Here is a 22,917-nt window from a genome sequence, read left to right on the forward strand (position 1 = left end):
ACAACCTCCATCTAACCCAAGGATTCTCACCGGGAGAGATTTTGTCCCCCAGGGAACACTTAGCAATGTCTGGAGACGTTTTTGATTTTCAGGACTGGGGATCGGGGGTCCTGGCATCTAGTGGGTCTCAGGCTAGGGATGCTGCTAAATATCCTACAGCAAACAGGGCAATGGCTAAAATGCCAGTGGTGCCTAAATTGAATAATCTTAATCTAAGGACTCACAGGTATGTTAGATTCAAAGCTGAACTCATCCTGTCTCCCTCAAAACTTGCTTCTCCTCCTGTGTCCCTATGCTAGTCAATAATAACCCATTTTAATCTTTTAACCAAATTAGAAGCCTTAGACCTTTTCATACCTTTACTTCTTACATCCAAATGATAAGCAAATCCTGCCGAATTTCTCTATCTCATAGCCATCTATCCTTCCCTCTTTTCAATCCCTCTGCCATTGCCCGGGTTCAGACCTTCATGCTAACTTTTCTGTTTGCTGCAGGAACCTCCTAAAGTTTTCCTCTTTCCAGTCTTGTCACACTCTCATCTCTTCTCCACATTCTTTCCAGTATGATCTTTCTAAAATGCAAATCGCATTGTGTCACTTTGTTGTATGATATCTTTGACTGATTTCCTTACCCTCAGTGTGTGTGTGTCAAAATCCCCTCCCCATCGGAGCAAGGTGGGTGGGTGGTTGATGGGGAGCTGCAGGGACAGCTAAGAGTTGCTGCTCCATAATGGGGGGGGTGGTCAGGGTAGGATATGTTTGGTGCTCAAGTAATCCATGTGAGCATCTCTTGGTTCTCAGTGCCCCATTTTAATAGTAAATCAATGAATACAGAAGCTACAGGGTCATGGTGAGAGTCTGGGTCACTGTACTAGGCATGCCACTGAGGCCAGCGTAGCTCCTGGCTGAGGTTAAGGGGAAGCTAGAATGGGCAAAGGAAGAGGTTGGTCTCAAGTATCCGTACATTCTCCAGATCAACTGCAGAAGTAGGGGCTTTTGTTCTTCCCACTGACTACTTTTTTTTTTTTAATTCTTCGGGAAATGAGACCAACCAGAATCCTGGGTAAGCTATTTCCAGACAAAGGAATTTACTATGAAAATGCACGTGGCATAAAAAATGGACTGTAGTGGATACTGTAGTGTTCTGCTGAGAAACCTCTTTTGGGCCTAAACACCCCTACCTCAGACGCTGGGACCATCATCTGCTGATGTCTCACAGCTTCTACAACTCATAAGCAATGGTATGACTGATGCAGAAAACTTCCAGAAGAGATTTAAGTTGTCTAGAAAATAACTTTGTCAAGTAGGTTCAGCTCACCGTCAAAATGTGGATCATTTATGAAGCAGATTTGCATTTGTAAGTGTGTTAACAAGATCTTCATCTAGAAGGATCTGAACTATAAGGATAGGCATCATTTCCTCAACTCAATGTTTTTGAAAAAAAAAATGTAAGGTCTCAATAAGAACTCTTAGTTATAGTTCAAGAGAACTATAACTCTTGAAAATTCATGTAAATAAAAATCATGTGGTGAAAATTTGCTTTGTTAAAATATGTTAATTTTTTTTTTTTAATTTTATTTATATATTTGACAGAGAGAGACACAGCGAGAGAGGGAACACAAGCAGGGGGAGTGGGAGAAGGAGAAGCAGGCTTCCCGCAGAGCGGGGAGCCCGATGCGGCGCTCGATCCCAGGACCCTGGGATCATGACCTGAGCCGAAGGCAGACGCTTAACGACTGAGCCACCCAGGCGCCCCAAAATATGTTAATTTAAAACTACCTGATTTCCTGGAAGATTTTATTATTGGAAATTATAGTTGTATAAAAGAAATAGTGATGTAAATAAATATATCCTCTTCAAAAAAAAAAAAAAAAATGCTCTCCACCACAGGAAACTGTTCACTGTCCTGGAGAACAGCCCATGGCCAGTGACTAGCAACTGCAGATATACAAAGGCCCAGCTGGGCTTGCCTCAGTATGGAACAACACTGAAAGGCCCCCCCTCCCTTTCAGATTTGGCCATAGGATTAGCTAAATTCGTGGCCTTTCCATCTGTTCTATCTGCCTTACTTACTTCTTTACAGGTATGTCATCTGAGAGCACTCCCCGAAACACCTGCTGCACATAATTCTGCATCTCAAGTCTGCGTCCTGGAAACCCACCCTAAGTTAGGGAGGCTTGGAAGACAACACCCCTTGCCGTGGACTTCGACATTCTTGGTATGGCCAGCATAAATGGTGATACTAGGAATCTCCAAGTGGCTTTGCGACTAGAGGATGCAAAAAGATGTGAAACATCCCTCTAGATGCTCAGAAATACCTGAAGAATCTCTATTGAGGAGCTAGAGGTCCCAAATGAATGGTGGGGTTAAGGAAAGAAAAATTTTAATTGTTAAAGTTAATGAGACGTCATTTGCTGAAAGACAATGGTGAAGTACCAGGGAGATTTAGGTTATACTTCTAAGGAAACAGTCCAATTACTTCATGTGTGTCTCTTTTAGGTTATATCGTGCTGTACTGTAATAACTTTATCTTTAGAAGAGAGATGCTCAAAGTGTGTTTTGTGAACCAACTGCATCAGACCACCTCGGGGCTTGTTACAGATGCAGATCCTAGAGTCTCGCCCCATACTTACCAGGTCAGAGTCTTGGGAACCTGTGAATCTGCATGTTGAACAAGTTTCTAAAATAAATATTTCCAGACTGCTTAATGGGTATGGGGTTTCTTTTGTGGGTGATGAAAATTTCCTGAATTAGGCAGTGGTGCACAACATTGTGAATATACTAAAACCCACTGAATCATGCACTTTAAAATGGTTTCAGAGGCCAATTTTAAGTTATATGAATTTCATCTCAATTAAAAAAAAAAACCAAAAACGTAGCATCAGAAATCCACATCACGTTGCCAGCGGCCACAGGTGGGGGAAGAGGATGGACTACAAAGGATCATGAGATTTTGGGAGGAATGATAGAAATTTTCCATATCTTGACTGTAGTGGTGTTTCCATACCACCTAGAACTATATGCCTAAATAGGTAAATTTTACTATATTCAAACTATTTCTCAATAAACTCACTAAATAAATGAATAAATAACCTCCAAAAGATTCTTAGACAGTCTAAAGTGTGAGCACTCCAACTCTGAAGTAGTCAACTCAAAAGTGGGGACACATGTCTCCCTGGGTTTTGGAAGACAAACTAACGGGGTATAGGAGGAAAATAATAGAAACTCTTTATCTATATGTTTTTAAATCTACAGACAAGAAGAAAATTATACTTCCCTAACACTTGGAAGTTCACTTTAAAGGCTTTACTAATATTTATATACAGAATAACATTGTTGTCCCCACTGGACCTGTGTCATGTCAGGTACACAGAATGTTCCAGGGAAGAGTGGAACATCTTGCATAATGAGGAAGTTGACCTTTGTGATCTCATTCATTCACTTGCTTTCAGCAGACTGCCACAAACTGCTATTTACTTGGCTTTATGGATTATAATATCTACCTTTATTCTCTTTTAATAATATCTACCTTCAAACAAATCCTCAAAAAATGGAAAAGTGGTTTTAAAAAATCACTGCAAAGAAGCTGCTGATTGAAGATGGTACTGATATTCTGAGCCCAGGGAACATGAAATGGCAGAGCTGACCTTTTTGGTAAGTGCCCTTTCATCAGCCACATTGGGAAGGGAAGCAATCATGGTCTAATCAGATATGAAAGAGTGAGCTAAAGAGTGAGAAATTAATTACTTTTCAAAAGAAACTTGTGTTACGGAGAGAGCATGTTGAAAACAGAAGTTTGGCAAAGTCTCCACCAGTAAGTGAATCTGTTGCCTCATCAATGTAAACATGACATCTACTAAAACTGTCATGTCTGCACATCTAAAGTATTTGGGCAAAAACTTGGAAATATAATTTTCTAACCAATTTAAACATTGATCCAATGAAGAGTTTCAGCAAGCTTTCAACCCACTGGTTAAAAATTTTTAAATACACTTTCCAATTACTTTGCAAGAACAATCAGTTGATATCAGGGAAAACGGAGATCGACCATCTGGATTTCAACAGAGACTTCTGCATAATTAATGTATAGGAGAGAAAAATGAGTATCATTATTTAGCAAGTGCTGCCAATGATGCACTTCTTCCCTTTGATTCTGTGTGTCTCTGTGAGATACTTTGCCATTAAAACAAAGTATAGCTATCAATCAAATTAGAAATAGGCATTGAGATCAATGTATCACAAACTGTCAAACCCCAATGTTGCAAGCTAATGCAGCATATTCAACCACATGGGTTTCACTGGAAAAACCTAACATAAGCGTTTAATGAAATCATTCTGTAGCGTTCACCGTGGGTCTCTTCTTCCTTCACTTTCCACCTAGCACTTTCTTCCTTTTGCTTTCACACCATTAGTCTCTAAGGGGATGAACTCCCAATTTAAGTCCCTCGCTCTGAGTCTTGTCATTTCAACTCTTGAAATACAACCTCCACCTGGTTCAGCAGCAGGTCCTTCAAACACAGTATGTCTGAGAGAGAGCTCAGTATTCCTCCTCACCCCTACGCCCTTTCCCTCTTGGTCTTCGTCATCTCGGTTAGTGGTACCACCTTCTTACTGACATTTGAAACCTCTGCGTCTTTCTCTTTTTACACCTCACATTCAATCGACCACCAAAACTTAATTCTTCTACCTATGTGGCTCTGCTTTTGTCTTTTAGCTTTCCGTTTGTATCTTGAGTTCCCTGTGCCTATCTGTCTCTCATCTTTTCCTCTCATTTTATTTCTGATTCTATTCCCTTCCCCATCTTTCCTATCCTCTGCCTGCCCTGTCACCCAAAGAAAGTACCAAAACATTTTTTTGTTTGCTGTATTTATTAAATATTTGTTGTACTAAAGCATGAAATGGAACACTTTCTATTTCTCTTTTTAAACCCTATATTTATGTATGCCTTGACTGATTTTTATTGTTGTTGCTGTGGGTCAGCAGGTTTGGATAGAGAAAAAAAAAAAAAAAAAGAATTTCCACTCCAGAATTAGTAAATTAGTGTTTTCCTTGTAGCCTGACATAGTTAATACATGGCCACTTCAACTCCTAAGGAAGAAAAATTCTTAGGCAAATGTTCGTGTTACCAGGAATCTGGGGCTACTTATGTAGCTCCGGTCAAAAGTGCTATTTTTAAAGACAAGATTTGCCTGGGAGGAAGAAGCTTTGTAGATTGAAGGAGGGCCTTCTAATGCAAAAAGGGATCTTAATTAATACTCCTTAATAATAATGTTTATTAAGCACTATTCAGCACAGTTTGTTTCAGAAGGTACATTATTTATGTATACATTATTGTGTACATTATTCAGAATATATATGATTTAGGAAAGTATCCTAGGAATTTTTTTTTCACAAAAATTACTGCATTTCAAAGAATTTTTAAAACAAGATAGATATTTAGCATTCATTTTCAATGGGGCATTTGAGCTGTGATGCTGATTTTTAACATTTGCTTTTGTTGATGCTGTGATAGATTAAAACAAGAGCACAGGAATTTCCTGACTTACTGGTGCCCAATTTAGCACAAGTTCCTTGCCTGTGCTCTAGCTGCCGACTCTCTCTTACATCAGCTGCTGAGAGTTTCCCTCCTTCACTCGGATCCCTTTCCCTCCTGCTAAAGCAGACCCTCTGCAGCCCAGAATGACACGGGACTCCCATGTGTGCTGCTCTTCCTTAAACCTCATCACTCCTGGTCACTCTCGTCTGTCCAGGGCTTCACTCCACTTGTCCCTGTGCCCAAAACCGGTAGTAGAATGGATTCAATTCTGTAACACTGCACTACCGACAAAAGGATTAGTGTCCACCCTCAAAGTGCTAACCATCTCCTAGCAGAAACAGAAGGATGCAACTACAAATGCTAAGTTAGAGGTATACCCCAAGGAAGGCTCAAGGGGGTCTGCCCAGCCCAGGCTGGGGGGCGGGGGATGGGAAGAACTTGGTCAGACGTAATGGGTGGAGGTGTGGTAAGGAGATGAGGCGGAAGGAAGGCAGGGGCCAGCTATGAGTTTAGATTTGATCCCCAAAGTATTAGGGTCCTTAAGGAAGAGAGCAACATGATGAAATTTGTCTTATATCCAGGATGGAGAATGGATGGGATACATGAGGAGAGACAGGAGAACCATGCGTGTTGCCAGGGAGAAATGGTGAGAGCCCGATCCAGGCAATGGCCATGGATGCAAAAAGGAGATAAACTAGAGAGGAGTTTAAAGGTGGAAATAAGACAACATAAGGCATGATGGGGCATGTGGCTCAGGGAGGAAGAAGAAAGGAGAAGGCTTTTGAGAAAAGGGTCGAGAGAAGAGGGGAAAATGGAAGTGAGAGGTGGAATCCAGAGAAAGAGGGGAAGGGGGAGGAGTGAAAGGGAGGCACTTCCCATCACGGTCCTCACACCATTCCCAGAAGCACAGGTTTGTGTTTGCAAGGTGAGGGAGGGGCTGGTGGACATAGGAAGTGGTGAAAGCCAAGACAAATTGAGATTGGCATGGAGGAGGGGGAATATCCATCTAGCCTTCCTCCTCACGTCCACCCTCCAAAGCCTTGTCCCTTCCTCCTTTTTGAGATTCTGTTCCCATTTTTTGAGTCTTCTTTACACTGTAAGTCGCCATGTTGAATTGTATTGTGAAGGAGGTGAATGATCTTTTAAAAAATGTTTTGATATGCATAATATCCCTAAGAATATATTATAACCAGGGTGCCTGGGTGGCTCAATCGGTTAAGTGTCAGGCTCTTCATTTCGGCTCAGCTCATGATCTCAGGGTCGTGAGTTCAAGCCCGGGGTTGGCTCTGCACTGGGCATGGAGCCTGCTTAAGATTCTTTCTCTCCCTGTCCCTCTGCCCCTCCCCACCTCCTTCTAAAAAAAAAAAAAAAAATAATATTTTATAACCGCAGAAGAGGTAAATTCTTACAGTTCCAGGTACTCTGCCTTTTGTGGGTTCACCCAGGAAAGTAAATGCCATTTATGGCATTGTTTCAATGGAAAATATGTTCCGAGTTCCAAACAAAGGTCTTACAATTAACTTTTGAAAAAAATCTGTATTTGAGCTTGAGACTAACCATATTAAGTATATGCTATGAAGAGGAAAATCAGAAAATGCTTTAAACGCTCTCTTCTTAAACTTTGGCATGTTCCTGCTGATTACTCACTATTTGAAAGTACATGATAGCTATATTTAGAAGGAAAGTGAGAAATTCAGTCAAGAATGTTTTCATACATCCATAAATATTTGGCACTGTATAGATAATTTCTTGCATTTACACAGAAAATGAGTCTCGAAGCACTTTTTCCATCTATTATTTTTTTAAATAAAGTGCCCCCGGATGCAACTAGATTCCAAGATTGTGGTACCCTTGAAGAGAAAAGACTGGTAAGGATCTTTACTGAGGCTGGCGGAGTGCCATTTGGATTAGCTGTTGAAATGCCAAATGTGGTACTTTTCAAGAGGGAATAGGCCATATTTGGGGAATATACTACCATTAGATATTTGTGTGATTGTCTTTTTTTTTTTTTTTTTTAAAGACTTTATTTATTTATTTGACAGAGAGAGAGAGACAGCAAGAGAGGGAACACAGCAGGGGGAGTGGGAGAGGGAGAAGCAGGCTTCCCACGGAGCAGGGAGCCCGATGCGGGGCTGGATCCCAGGACCCCGGGATCATGACCTGAGCCGAAGGCGGATGCTTAACGACTGAGCCACCCAGGCGCCCTTGTGTCTTATTAAACCAGCCACACTATTGTGGATGGCAATAGTGTTTCTGAGTGGAATGGACTTTCCCATTGTCAGTCATGTGGGAGAGAAGTCTATGGGACATGGCGCAGGACATGAGGATACAGGAATCGACCTCAGACTTTCTCTCATTTCTGGGGTCAGTGATCAGTTTGGCTAGCCTGGGAGGCCAAGTGATGCAGCGGCATTTCTGATGATTTGGAGTGGATACCTAGAGGTGTTGAGCTGTGTGCAGACACAGGAATGTACAGTGCTCAGAGACCCCTTCAAGAAAGACTCCTTGCCCAGCTGGAAGTAGTATGGTTAGCTGACAGCCTCCAGCTGTTAACTCCTTCAAGCCCACCTCAGCAAAGACAGTTTTCGCGCTGGAGCTCCCATCGGACGAGAGAGGCTTTGTCAGATCTGCAGCTTGGTCTGATGGCTCTCCTACCTAATCCCAGTCCTTCCCTTTTCTCCCAGCAGGTCTTATTCCCCAGTAAACCTTTTGCACTGCCAACTCCAAGCCCACATCTGCTTTCCAAAGGATCTAACTGACACACGCCACAACAAGGAAGCAGTCAGCAGATAGTTGAGCGTGGTTGCTCTAGGCAGCCCTGGAATGGCTCTGGACCTGTGCAGAAGGTATTCTCTGTGTCATACTTTCTTTCTAATGTCCTTTAAATGTCAGAAAAATCTCATTAAAAGTCACATGCTGATATCCACCATGTTGTGGGGAAAGGGGGATGTGTCTACCCCTTGGGAAAGCAGAGAGAGAACAGCTCAGGAGAGCCTTGATCTCTGCAGCAGCAATATGGCAGCTTGACACAGAAGTTGGAACGGAGGACCCCAGGGCTCAGATCCAGAGCTCACCTAGGCAAGCCCCTTGGGGCCCCTCAGAGACAGCTAGGATCACGCTGAGCGTCCTTGTTCCTCGTAATAAGTCCAGGACGGACTTACACCATTAATCCTGGGTGGCAGTCCACTAGGTTTGCACCATGAGAACCCAAAAGATAGATAGATTTTATTATCCCCGTTTTACAGATGAAAAAATCAAGACACCATTCTAGAAGTTAATTAGGTATTCTTTTCACTATGTCATGACTGCCCACCCCTCACCTTTTCTTTTTTTTTTTTTTAAAGATTTTATTTATTTATTTGACAGAGACAGAGATAGCGAGCGCAGGAACACAAGCAGGGGGAGTGGGAGAGGGAGAAGCAGGCTTCCTGCTGAACAGGGAGCCCGATGTGGGACTTGATTCCAGGACCCTGGGATCATGACCTGAGCCGAAGGCAGACGCTTCACTGACTGAGCCACCCGGGTGCCCCACCCCCCACCTTTTCAACACAGTGTAGCTCTTGGGTCACCATTTCCTATTAAATAATTGAGTCTAATGTCAAAGGGCATCTTAGTGGTCTGAAACAATTCAGTGCTTTAGGTGTGGGAGTCAGTCTTCTAAAGAGCAGTGCCATAGTCCTTTCACCACTAGATGCCTTTAGTGTTACCAGGAAGCTCATTTGTTTGTTTAACCAAGACCAAAGTAAGTTTGATGGGGGGAAACGAGAGTCTGTGATAGTAAAGTTAAAAAAAAAAAGTACATTTGCCCCTGATTTTATTTCTGACTCTCACCCATCTTACCACAGGACTTTTTGTTGAAAGACTTAAATAAGCAGGTATTTTCTGATCTTTTAATTATTTAAAAGAAATTTAAGGTTAAAATCCTTTTTCCTCCTAATTCTAAACTTTTCGAGCCCAGTTGTGTGACCCCCTTTGATCCCTGTAACTCCTCCTGCTCTCTGGGCTTCCCCTCAGAATCAGTTACTTCCTACAACACATATTTCCTTACAGGTAAGGAATGCTGCTTGATCCTTTTCCCTTTCTGGTGAACTTGTTAGGAGTAATGCTGCCCTGGTCCCTCGGCTAGCTTTTCTTTACTGTCTCTGTTTTTGTTACTGTTGCTGCATTTTAACATTGGCGGCGGCTAAGCTCCTTTGTTTAAACCCTGGAAATGGTCTGCGCGCCTACCAGTTCCCACTCTGTTCTCTGGTTTTTTAAAGTTGTATCTTCTTTTCTTTCTTTGGGTCCTCTGGGGATTTTATTTTTTCTGCCCTCACATCTTTCTTACACAAAAATGAAAATAAGTGTAAAATATTTACCAATTTCTGATTTTGTTTCGGCTACTCAAGCCTTCCCATAAGAGTAAAGTAGTCGGAATTCTTTATTATGTCTTCATCTGGTATAAATTCTCAGCCGCCCTGGGCAAACAACTGAGTGGTTATTGCTAAGCCTGCTTTATAGGAGTAAAAATAATTACCCTTGGATTTCTTTTTCACGCTCAATTTTCTCCTGGACTTTATTTCTGGGCTTTGTATGTTTTCCAAGGAAAATGAACAATGATTTTACTGACCTTTATTGTGCTTCAAGCTCTTTACCCTACTCTGCATCTAAAGGAATTTTACTTTTATTCTCCAGAGCATGGGCCAGGAAGTATTTTAACCAATGTTTCTTGGAACTTTTATTTCCTGGTTGTTATGCTCTGTGGACAGTTTAGCAATTTCCTTCTACCTGTCATGACCACAGAAGCCGAATGGAGTAGCATTGCTCTATAAAGGCGCTTTGACCTGACCTCTACAACCGAGAGGTGAAAAAAAAGAAGTTAAATGGGAAAGATTCATGTTTAATGTTGTCTGAGTGATTTAACACATGACAGGAACTATTGTACTAGGGAATAATTCTTTATTAATTATATAACACTATTTTCACTGGAATGCTGAACCCTGCAAACTTTTTAAGGTTTGAGTAGTATTTCTAGTATGGTTTCTACTGGATGACTTTTGGCGGGGGTGGGGTGGGGGGGGGGGAATGGATACTTCTTAAAATAACTTCAACATGACTATTCAAGATTCTCATACATCTTGACTGGGAAAAACTTTTATGTTGACCAATATTATCTTTTATAATTTGAAAATGTGTACTTTAAAAGAATCATAGAATTTAGACAAGAGGTCTAAACCAAGAGATTATCTAGTTTAACTTCCCACAGAATGTTCCAATTCTTTTTCCAATAGATCATTGAGATGTGCCCATTAAGTTCTTGCTTGGATGCCACCATTGCAGAGAATTCCTCTGAAAGCCCATTTTTGTTGAACAAGTCTAAGATTTAAAATCTTTGAACCTGCATCTGCTCTAGTTCTTCCATCTTTGGCACCAGTTTTTCCTTGGGGAGTAACTTATGTCTGCTTGCTGTTTTTTATGGCAGCTCTTTATATATTTAAAAATTGAGGTACATATCTCCTTACTTTCCTTCTTTCCAGTTCAGCACCGACACTTCCTTCAGCCATTCTTTATGGTTTGCAAGTCCTTCTCTACCTTATTTAATTCATGAATGATACTCTTAAATGTGATGTGCAAAGTTATACTCAATTCTTTTTTTGTTTCTGTTTTTTATTATTATTTAATTTTTTATTGCCGTATAATTGACATAAAACATTATATTAGTTTTGGGTGTACAACATAATGATTCCATAAATGTATATATTGCAAAATGATCGCAGCAATATGTCTAGTTAACTCCCATTGCCACAAATAATTATAATTTTTTTCTTGTGATGAGAACTTTTAAGATCTATTCTCTTAGCAACGTTCAAATACACAATACAGTATTATTAACTGCAGTCACCACACTGTACATTACTTCCTCATGACTTATTTATTTTACAAATGGAAGTTTGTACCTTTTGACCACCTTTACCGATTTGCCCCCCACACCCCACCTACCTTCCCACCCACCCCCTACCCCAGCTGCTACCTATCTGTTCTCTGTGTCTTTGAGTTTTGTTTTGTTTTTAGTTACCACATATAAGTGGGGTAATATAGTATTTGTCTTTCTCTGTCTGGCTTATTTCACTTAGCATAATGCCTTCAAAGTTCACCCATATTGTCACAAATGGCAAGATTTCCTTCTTTATTATGGCTGAATAATATTCCATTATATATGTATATACTATGTCTTCTTTATCCATTCACCTAGGTGGACACTTAGGTTGTTTCCATGACTTGGCTATTTTAAATAATGCTGCAATGGCCATTGGGATGCATATATCTTTTCAGCTTAGTGTTTTCATTTCCTTTGAATAAATACTTAGAAATGGAATTGCTGGATTATATGGTAGTTCTATTTTTATCTTTTAAAAGAAACCTACATATTGTTTTTCCATAATGGCTACACCAATCTACATGCCCACCAACAGATCATAAGAGTTCCCCTTTTTCATGTGGCACTTGGGTAGTTCAGTTAGTTAAGTGTCTGACTCTTGATCTCAGCTCAGGTCTTGATTTCAGGGTTATGAGTTCAAGCCTCATGTTGGGCTCCATGCTGGGTGTGGAGCCTACTTAAAAAAAAAAAAAAGGAGTTCCCTTTTCTCTATATCCTTGCCAACATTTGTTATCTCTTGTCTTTTTTTTTTTTTTAAAGATTTTATTTATTTATTTGACAGAGAGAGAGACACAGCGAGAGAGGGAACACAAGCAGGGGGAGTGGGAGAGGGAGAAGCAGGCTTCCCACGGAGCAGGGAGCCTGATGCGGGGCTCGATCCCAGGACCTGGAATCATGACCTGAGCCGAAGGCAGACGCTTAACGACTGAGCCACCCAGGCGCCCCATCTCTTGTCTTTTTGATAATAGCCATTCTAGCAGGTACAAGTGATATCTCATTGTGGTTTTGATTTGCATTTTCCAAATGATTAGTGATGTTGAGCACCTTTTTATGTACTGATTGGCCATCTTATGTCTCCTTCGGAAAAATATCTATTTAATTTTTCTGCCCATTTTTAAATCAGATTGTTTTTTCTTATTAAGTTGTATGAGTTCTTTATATATTTTGGTGATCAATCCCTTATCAGATATATGATTTGCAAATATTTTCTTCCAACGAGTAAGTTGCCTTTTAATTTTGTTTATGGTTATACTCAATTTTAACTTTTAACTTTGTTGTTATACTCAATTCTTGCTTCAAAAGACACTTTCCAGAAAGTGAAAACACAGCCCACAAAGAAGGGAGAATATATTTGCAAACATATAACTGATAAGAGACTTGTATCCAGAATATTTGAAGAACTCTTACAATTTATCGATAAAAACCACACAAATAATCCAATTTAAAAATAGGCAAAGGATTTGAATATACATTTCTCCAAAAAAGATATTAAAAGTCCAATAAAGCCATGAAACCATAGTCAACACGACATGCACAGACACTGTGCAACCGCAAAAAGACGACCAAACTTCCCATCCCCAGCTAACGTGAGTGACTACTGCTTCTGTGGCGACAGCAGCCTCCTCCATTCCTCCTGCTCTCTGGATCAAAAGTATTAAGCTAATCACTGAATTGCCCCTGCTCCCTGACAGCACCAGAACAGACCCCTGTTTCCTTGAATCCTTCCCCAAATCACCTAACAGAAGCTCATATACCATAATAAGCCCTCTTTAACATCCACATCCTGAGTCTTCCCATGGTTCCCCATGGTGTGAGGTCTCCCTCAGCACAGCAGCTAATAACCCTTCATTGTTTGGCCATAACTGTCTGGGTAGTCTGACGGGCATCACCAGTATGAATAAATTCATATTTCAGAAAAAAAAAAGGATTGGGAGGATTTGAATATACATTTCTCCAAAAAAGATATTAAAAGTCCAATGAAGCAATGAAAACGTACTCAACATCATTAGTCATTTAGGGAAATGCAAATCAAACCACCAAGAGATACCACTTCACACTACTAAGATGGCTGTAATAAAAAAGACAACCACAATAACTCTTGGCAAGGATGTGGAGAAATTAAGACTTTCTTACATTGCATAAAGGAATGTAAAAAACTTTGGAAAACAGGTTGGCCGTTCTTTAGAAGTTCAACAGAGCCACTCCCATGGACTGAGCCCCTCCCAGGACAATATTGGGAGAAATATGGCTCTTCTCAGTCTTTCCATTTGGCAAGTCAAGTGTGTCTTCCAAAAGATGGGGATCATATGTGAGTTTTAGAGATGTAAAACAGTTAAAGAAAAAAAGGAAAGCTATCGTTTAGTGGACCAGAGAGAAATCCAAAGCCCAGATTTCATTTTATTTCTGGGAGGAAAAATAAAAAAACACAGAGACTACTGAATTCATTTCCATTTCCTGGTTTGAGTTCTCATCAGCTCCAATTGCCTTCCTGCAGCAGAAAAAGGCTCTCGTGACCTGCAGGTGTTTTCCAAGAAACTGAAATCCAGCAGAGTGGAGCTACCCACCTGGCAGGGCTGCTGTCTTAGCACAGTTGGGGAACTGTCAAATGTGTGAGCATCTATGTGTGTCGACAAATAGAATCCAAGGGAAGGAATGCACACACTCGGGAGGAGGGAGAAATGAAACAATTTCAACGTTGCCTCCCCATTCAGTTTCTGGGTATATAGTAATGAGTTTCTGCACTGAGATGAACCTCAGAGCTGTCTATTGCCTATTGCCTATTTACAAGAAATGAAATACAGGGAATTATTGCAGCCTGAGCATACTCTCCTGGAGTTTCTTCCTTGCATCTTTGTCTGCCTATCCTGTTGAACTAGCTGGAGAAACACACCTGACACGCAGTGTATCCTCTTCCTGAGCCTGTGGCTAGCTCTAAGCAGCCAACTTGTACATTCTACTCTGTTTGGCCTTGCCTTGTTTCCTCTTAAAATTCCAGAATCAAAGAGACTGCCTAAGATGGCACAGATAGCCCATGCCTTATTCTGCAAGAGAGAAAGCATAGAGAAAGGGGAGAGAAATCCTGTCACTCCTCCTGTCGCTAAGTGCTGTAGCCTTCCGCCCTGAGGAGACCCACCCTGAGGAGGCTGTAATGAAGGGGTGAAGCTGTGTGTGCCTAATACTTCCACACATTCTGTAACATAAATTGCTTTGGGCTTCACCAGGCAATAGGTATAGATAAGGTTATGTTAATAGCATTTATCAAATTTCTTTGGATAAATGGACTTTGGCCCCATCAAGCTTACCTATAAGTCCTTCTGCAAAGACTCCTCCAAATGCTTCCGGGAGTCCCCAGACAATATTTTATATGCCTTTGCAAACAAATTTCCTCTCCCACCTGGCATCTGCCAGCTTACTGGGGCATTAGCTCCTCCCCCAACAGTGGAAGACACACCAGAGCTTTTGAGATGTTAAGGCTTTGCAGTGTTGTGTTCCAAAGCAGGAGAGTGCCTCTCCTGGGTTACACTCTCAAAGCGGATGGAGAGCTAAGCTTGTGCTGTGAGGTTATCTCCTTGAGTTTTTCTTTTACAGATGCCCCCCTCCTAAGAACCCACTTTAACTCCAATGAGTTTGGGTCAGTAAACAAACGTCATTATCAGTATTGAATATTTGAGATTGATACTTGAGTATCAGTGCTATTTCCATAACGTTCCCTCCTCCTCCAACAACAAAAGCTTTCTTACTGGAGTCAAGCTCTTACAATGTCTAGCATCTGCTTTCTGCAAGATGAGATTCCCCCAAGAAGCTTTTCAGGGCTCAGGAAACTGTGCTTCTGGAAGACTCATCCCACTGTTTTGTCAGCTATGCTCAGACACATCTGATTTTCAGCTTCCCTACGATGCAGATCTATTATTTCCACGGTAGCCCTCTCTCAGCCAAGACGGAGCATTGGTTTGGTTAAGAAGGTGTTCCCAGTGCAGATAACATGAAGCCCGACTAATAGTAGCTTCAACAAATAGGATTTCATTTGTGTCTCATTACAAAACATTCAAATACAGCAGCCCAGGGCCAGTGTAGTGGCTCAAGGAGACTGTCAGGGACCCATGCTCGTTCTCTCTTCTCCCTGCCTTTGCCATCCTTAGCTCATCAGCTGTTCTTCTTCTGTCTCTCACGATCACTGTACGTCTGCTGCATCTCCCAGCCACTGGTCAGCACTGTGTGCAGAGGAAGAAGGAGAAAAGGCACACCTTACACACTTACCCTTCTGTTCCTTCCATCCGAGCTCCCTGCAGTCAGTCACTGGTGTGGGGTGGAGAGGGGGCTCTCCATTTGGTCCGAACTGTACATGCTGAACACAGATTCTCCATTAGGCATCACAAGGACATCTACTGTGTGGAATCCTTAGGCATTCTCCTGGCCACACTGGACTGTTGTCCACTCACTTTGTGTCCCACCCTCAAAGTGGGCCACACACCTCCATGTCTCACCTGTCTTTGTGTAAATAATATGAAGCTAACTAATTAAGTGGACAATTTAGGACCTTAAGACTTTTTCTGAAGTTTTTCATTGGCTCCTAGAAAGCCACTAAAATGTTTTAGGACATTACTTCAACTAACTATGTACCATGCCAGACTATTCTCTAGGTCAAGAATTCATCTGATATTCCAGAATTTCTCAAAGTGTGTTTTATAGAACACCAGTCCTATCAGATGAAACAGGTACAAAGGCACGTTAGAAATGCTCCATGTTATAGCTGACTCTCAGAGCTGTAACTGCACGTTGGCATTTTAAATGTTCCTTAAAGGCACACTGTAAATAAGCTTGTTTAACTTTGTTTAACCCACTCTTTCCCAAATTTTCTGGATAAAAGAACCTTTTGAGGGGCGCCTGGGTGGCTCAGTCGGTTAAGCGTCTGCCTTCGGCTCGGGTCATGATCTCAGGGTCCCGGGATCGAGCCCCACAACGGGCTCCTTGCTCAGTGAGGAGCCTGCTTCTCCCTTTCCTTCTCCCTCTGTGCTCGCTTTCTTTCTCTCTCCCTCTCTCTCACTCTGTCTCAAGTAAATAAATAAAGTCTTTTAAAAAAAGAAAAAATGTTTTAGTTTTACTATATACCAAAGTCTTAAAAATAAAAAACAGCTTGATTTCTTTAAAAAGGGAAAAATAACTGCACGTACTTAAGGAAAGAAAATGATATAACAAAAAAAGTTAAACTTAGAAACATATAGAGATACTAAAGAGAAGAAGAATTTTTTTTTTAGGTATGCCACAATTAGGTAGGAAATAACCAGCTTATGATATTGTCAGTTACCAATGTGAACTCAAAAGAAATCAGTAGCTCAGGCATAGAGCCAAAAATAAGGGGGGGGGGGAAGAAGTAAGAGAATAAGAAAAAAGAAACTATTGGATTGTAACCGCTGACAAATTTCCACAAAGGTAAATAATTGTGAGGAATCAAATGATTGAACAGAACCCAAGTTCAGATTATATGCTTCGTTAAAACGTTTGGTCAGTGAGCAGAACGTTCTCAAGCACCTTAAGCCCGTACTAATTTTATATCACGTACACATAGTCACATGCAGAGTCATGGTGATGAAGCACCAAGGGCAAGAGCCAAATACGGCCGGCCTCTTGATGGTGCTGGACAAGCAGTGAAGCCTGTGGTCCCAAAAGCCACGGTGTGGATTTGTGGCTGCCAACAGATCGGGCCCTAGAAGAGAGTGCCTTCTGTCAGTGCCGCGATGCATGTTGCAATTAACCACAATGTCATATTTAACTCCTACACGGCAGTCTCTGACTTAAGGGTGGAGAATCAGTACCCTCTACAACAGAGCTCGGCAGAAGCCAAAATGATTAATCAGACAATATGTAACTCTAAATCCCTGCCACAGAAACAAACACATATGGATGTCATCATTTCCAGAAATGATTTCATGTAAATTTTATATTGACTTTGAGTAGCTCTTTTACATCTCATTTCCCTAGGGAAGACTCAAATTTTACTTATTCTTCTGATCAGATCTGTTCATCAGCTGCAACAAAATACTGGTGCTGTTTTGTCACTCTTATAAAATAACAGAGGCTATTGTGGAAAACATGTAACCCAATAAGATGAGATTCTTTTTTTTTTTTTTTTTTAAAGATTTTATTTATTTGACAGAGAGAGACACAGCGAGAGAGGAAACACAAGCAGGGGGGAGTGGGAGAGGGAGAAGCAGGCTTCCCGCAGAGCAGGGAGCCCGATGCGGGGCTCGATCCCAGGACCCTGGGATCATGACCTGAGCCGAAGGCAGACGCTTAATGACTGAGCCACCCAGGTGCCCCATAAGATGAGATTCTTTGCTGAAAAATCTTCCTGAGTGTTGGGAAGATGAGCATGGGAAGCAGGGGAAAGGGAATTTCGGTATGTCTAATTATGTATTTGGTGGCTTCTGAAAGAATGAAGCCTCAAATACTATGCCAGTGTCAACTTTAGTAATTGCTTCGGGGTAGAAATTTTAAAATCAAATATTATGTATGAAAATTTAAGAAAGAAGGGATTTTTTTTTAGAGGGGGGAGGGGCACAGGGAGAGGGAGAGAGAGAATCTTAAGCAGGCTCCACGCCCAGCGCAGAGCCCAACACAGGGCTCGACCTTACGACCCTGAGATCATGACCTGAGCCGAAACTAAGGGTCCCTGCGTAACTGACCGTGCCACCCAGGCACCCCGGGATTTTTTTTAAAAAGGGATTAACATATAGTTTGTAAATAGACTGTAAAATAAGAGTTCTCTTGACAAAATAGTGATTGGCATTGCAGGTACAACAGCATTTGTTTCAAGGCAGGACTTGATCATGTTGGACATCTAGCTCTCTGGTTGTAATCAGAACAAGACATATTCAGCACCTAGACAAAAATATGGAGGTAGGTGGAATTTGGAACTCTAATATTTATTTATCTGGACATTTATTTCGGAGGAGGAAGAGGTCCTATTATACCTGACCCACCCTCACTCTGAAGACTTGCCTGTTGAAAGCAGGAAAAGTGTGTTGTGTTTCCTTTCTACACCACAGTCGAATTGCATGTTTGTTCAGCAGTCTATATACCACACAAACAAAATGGAATAAACAAATTTGTTAAAATTTGCTATGTTCAAAGAGCTATGCTCCAACACATGGCCAACCTAGGACTGAAGCTCTGGGTTCTTAAAATCATTAAATTGAGTGGGAAATTTTTTTCTGTCAAAGTGTTTTTGTTCTATGAGAATACAGTAGAATCCCCAGGGAAAGAAGCTTGCTAAGGAACTCTTGTCACTTTTCCTTAATACGGTTTCCCTTAAAACATTTTTTAAATTGTAGTAAAATATACATAACCTAAAATTCACCATCTTAAACATGTAGAAGGGCACAGTTCAGTGGCAGTAAGCACATTCAGATGGTTGAGCAACCATCACCACCGTCCATCCCCACAAGTCTTATCATCTTGCACAACTGAAACCCTACACCCATTATAGCTGAACTCTATTTCCCCTCCCCCCAGCCCCTGTCAGTCACCATTCTGCTTTCCGTCTCTATGAATTTGACTGCTCTAGGTACTTCATGTAAGTGGAATCATACAGTATCTGTCCTTTTGTGTCAGGCTTATTTCACTTAGCCTCATGTCCTCAAGGTTCATCCATGCAGTAGGATGTCTACAATCTCCCATGTTGATGGCTGAGCAAAAAGAAGCAGCCCCAGACACTGAGTCTTTTTATATCCATATAATATTTCATATCAGTTTTCTTCAAAGGGATTTTTCGTAAGTTTGCCTGGAGTGTGATTTCTTTTTTTTACCATTTTATTTATTTATTTATTTTTTTAAATTTTATTTTATTGTGTTATGTTAGTTACCATACATTACATCATTAGTTTTTGATATAGTGTTCCATGATTCATTGTTTGCATATACGTGCCCTCCTTAATACCCATCACCAGGCTAACTCATCTCCCCACCCCCTTCCCCTCTAAAACCCTCAGTTTGTTTCTCAGAGTCCATAGTCTCTCATGGTTCGTCCCCTGGGGTGTGATTTGAGTCCCTTTTAAGAGAAACCCAATAGAATAGAGGAGCGTTAGTGGTGGGGGGGGTGCGCTAGCATAGGGAAAGGCATGAAAAGAAGAGGCCATTTTTACCCTAGGTTACAGTCATCTGCTCTGCTCTCAGAGATTCTGGAATCCACAGATTTGGGTAAGGTCTCATAATCAATATGTTTTGAGAGCCTTTTTGAAAAATACACAGAAGGCAGAGAATACAGATTCTTCTTTGTATTGCCCTGTGCTCGTGCACCCTGTGTCTTCCACCCACCACCACTTGCTGCAGAGATAAAGCCCATCCATCCTCCATGACAGTCTTTTAAATTTGACTTTGTCTTCTTCTTGAGGCAAAACACCTCAGTTTTGCGGAAGTAACAGACTTTATTTTATGTGGTTTTCTGGTCTTTTAACTTCCAGTGTATTTTCTTTTAGATGTCTATCAGGTGGTCAATATCCACTCAAAATGAGGCATCCCAAACTGCTGCTTGTTCGGCAGCATTCCCGAAGATTCTACCCGTGGTAGGCAGAACGCTAAGACAGCAGATGGGATTAAGATTATTAATCACTTATTAGTAAGATAGGAAGATTGTCCAGGCTAGTCTAAATGAATCACAGGAGCCCTTTAAAAAGCAGAGACATTTCTCCTCGTGGCAGAAGGAGAAGTCAGAGAGATTCAGAGTGAGAGGGATCCCCCGTGAAGCAGGATCTCCACCGCTGAAATGGAGGGGGCACAGAGCGAGGACCTGAGAATGAGTGGCCTCTAGGAGCTGACAGTGGTCCTCAGCCGAGAGACAGCAAGATAACCAGGACCTCTGTCCTGCGACTACCAACAACTTGAAGGAGCTTGGAGACGGATCTTTCCCTAGTCAAGCCTCCAGGTTCAGTAGCCAGAACCTTGATTTCAGTCCCCTAAAAAGAGGACCCAGCTGAAATGTGCCAGACTCCTGAATAACAGAAACTGAGCTAATAGGCAGGTATTGTTTTAAGCCACTGAGTTTGAAGTAGTCTGTAAGGCAGCGATAGATAACAAACACACCGCCCTTTATGTTCCAACAATCCTTCTCTACTTGCACTTCCTGAACAGAGCTTGCTGTCAGGCTTGCAGACTTTTGTTCATGAAATTTTCTGGCCCAGGATATCCTCTCTTACCTGTTCAGATGGACAAACTTTACTCTTAGTGTGCAAGATACATCTCAGGCATTACTACCACCGGAAAATGCCACTGTCTTCCCCAGATAGACTTACTGTGTATTAGTCCCTTTGGACTGTAGGCATTGAAAAACCCCTGGAAAATCCCACTGGAAGAATTTCCAATTAGAAATTTTAAGATTTTATGGAAAAAAAATAAGACTATGAAGGCTGAAATTGTGAGAATAAGTTTACAAAAGTACTCACAGATGTTTTATATTCCTTAAAATAACACAAGTAGTTTACCAGATAAAGATAGTTAACAATGGGGGCGCCTGGATGGCTCAGTCGTTAGGTGTCTGCCTTCGGCTCAGGTCATGATCCCAGGGTCCTGGGATCGAGCCCCACGTTGGGCTCCCTGCTCCTTGGGAGGCCTGCTTCTTCCTCTCCCACTCCCCCTGCTGTGTTCTCTCTCTCGCTGTGTCTCTCACTGTCAATTAAATAAAATCTTTAAAAAAAAAAAAAGATAGTTAACAATGATATATTCTACACATAATACTGGCAATGGTTAATGATAGGCTGTCTGCTTTCTGTATTTACCACCCTTTGCTAAACAGAAACTTTTAGAGACTTCCTTCCTCTGAAGTTTTAGTGAGATGCTTGTAAATTTCTCCCATTTTTGTTCCAGGGGGTTGTGCGTGTGTGTGTGTGTGTGTGTGTGTGTGTGTGTGGTCTCACCTAAATAGTCCATGATTTTTTATAACTTTTAACTCTGAGGTTTTGACTTTTCCTCCTGCCTCCTATTCTGCGGAGTGTGGCACTTGGGTTCCCGTCACGGGGAACAGTGGGAGCAGAGTAGGTGTTTCTCAAACCACTCCCCAGTCCCAAGAGGTTACATAACCTTCCTGATCACTTCATACCAAACCGCAGATCCTCTTACGCTCCCTCCCCACCAGCAGCTGAGTGAGCTCTGCCTTTCCCTTGACTGTAGTACTAAAACCCAAGAGATGAACACCATCAGTTTCATTTCTCTGGCCCCCAGGATTGCAAAAATAGACTCTCCTTCCTTTTTGTATCCTAATCCTAAACTCATTTTTCTAATTACAGTATATCCTTTGCACTCACAAGCACTGTACCCTCTAGTCTTTGATAATCCTCAGATTCGCAAGTACATCATGGCCTGTAACAAGCCCCTAGCGTGAGACAGGCCCCCTGAGGCTACAAAAGGATAATATGTAATTTTATGTTTTCAAGAAGTTCATTTGCCGATACAAACAATCCAGTTCAGCAGATAAAGCAGTAGAAATTAAAGCAAAAAATGGTAGTCAGTGTAAATGCCATCAGTGGGATACAACAGGTATCCCAATAGGCAGACAAAACATGGGGAAAAATGTAGGTATGGAAAATATTTCAAGATTCAAGTAGACATCAGAGAAGTCTGTTAGGAAGTGGCAAGATAGCAAGATGCCTAGAGGTTCAGATGCAGGATTTGAGTCTCTAGTAGGGAACTAACAAAAGCAGAGCGGGGTCTTGGTTCTTCAGGGATTAGAGTGCTGGTAAAAGAAAGGCAAGATTCCCAAGTGGAAAATCAAGTCTGTGACCCAATTACCAGAAGTAGCCCACAAGGCAAGGGTTGGCTCTTGAATACAGTTTTAAAAACTGGAGCAAACCCCAAATTCCATGTCATTCTACAAATCTACTTGCAGAAGCATGCAAATATATACATGCAAGGCAGTTAGTTGCAGCCATTGGTAATAGTGAAAAACTTAGAAACAACTAAATGGGGGTGCCTGGGTGGCTTAGTCAGTTAGACATCCGACTCTTGATTTTGGCTCAGGTCGTGATTTCAGGGTCCTGAGATCGAGCCCTGCATCAGGCTCTGTGCTCAGCAGGGTGTCTGCTTGGGATTCTCTCTCTCTCTCCAAAATAAATAAATAAATTTTAAAAGAAAGAAAGAAAGGGGGCACCTGGGTGGTTCAGATGGTTAAGTGTCTGCCTTTGGCTCAGGTCATGATCCCAGGGTCGTGGGATCGAGCCCCACATCAGGCTCCTGGCTTGGTGGGGAGCCTGCTTCTCCCTCTCCGTCTACCTCTCCCCCTGCTCATGCTCTCTCTTTCTGTCTGTATCTCTGTGTCTCAAATGAATAAATAAAATCTTAAAAAAAAAAAAAGAAAAAAAGAAAAAGAAAGAAAGAACTGAATCCTCACCAGTAGGGTCCTGGTCATTTAAATGATGGTATATCCAACCAAGGGAATATTTTGCAGCTCTTAAAATCAATGAGGTAGCTAGCTCATA

General features: G+C 41.6%; 1 long non-coding RNA gene across 5 annotated transcripts in view; it reads left to right on the plus strand.

Moving 5' to 3' along the window:
- LOC118525228 (uncharacterized) overlaps positions 1 to 22,917 on the plus strand; it is a 56,493-nt gene that overhangs the window by 19,468 nt on the left and 14,108 nt on the right. For 4 of the 5 annotated variants that reach the window (XR_013446940.1, XR_013446939.1, XR_013446942.1 and 1 more), the window contains one exon: positions 2,083 to 2,707. The exons of the other annotated variant lie outside the window; for it this stretch is intronic. This is a non-coding gene — a long non-coding RNA (uncharacterized LOC118525228). Of the gene's footprint in view, positions 1 to 2,082; positions 2,708 to 22,917 lie in introns of those variants that run through there. 5 annotated transcript variants of the gene reach the window in all.

Source organism: Halichoerus grypus, chromosome 4 (assembly GCF_964656455.1).
Source record: "Halichoerus grypus chromosome 4, mHalGry1.hap1.1, whole genome shotgun sequence".
NCBI lineage: Eukaryota > Metazoa > Chordata > Mammalia > Carnivora > Phocidae > Halichoerus > Halichoerus grypus.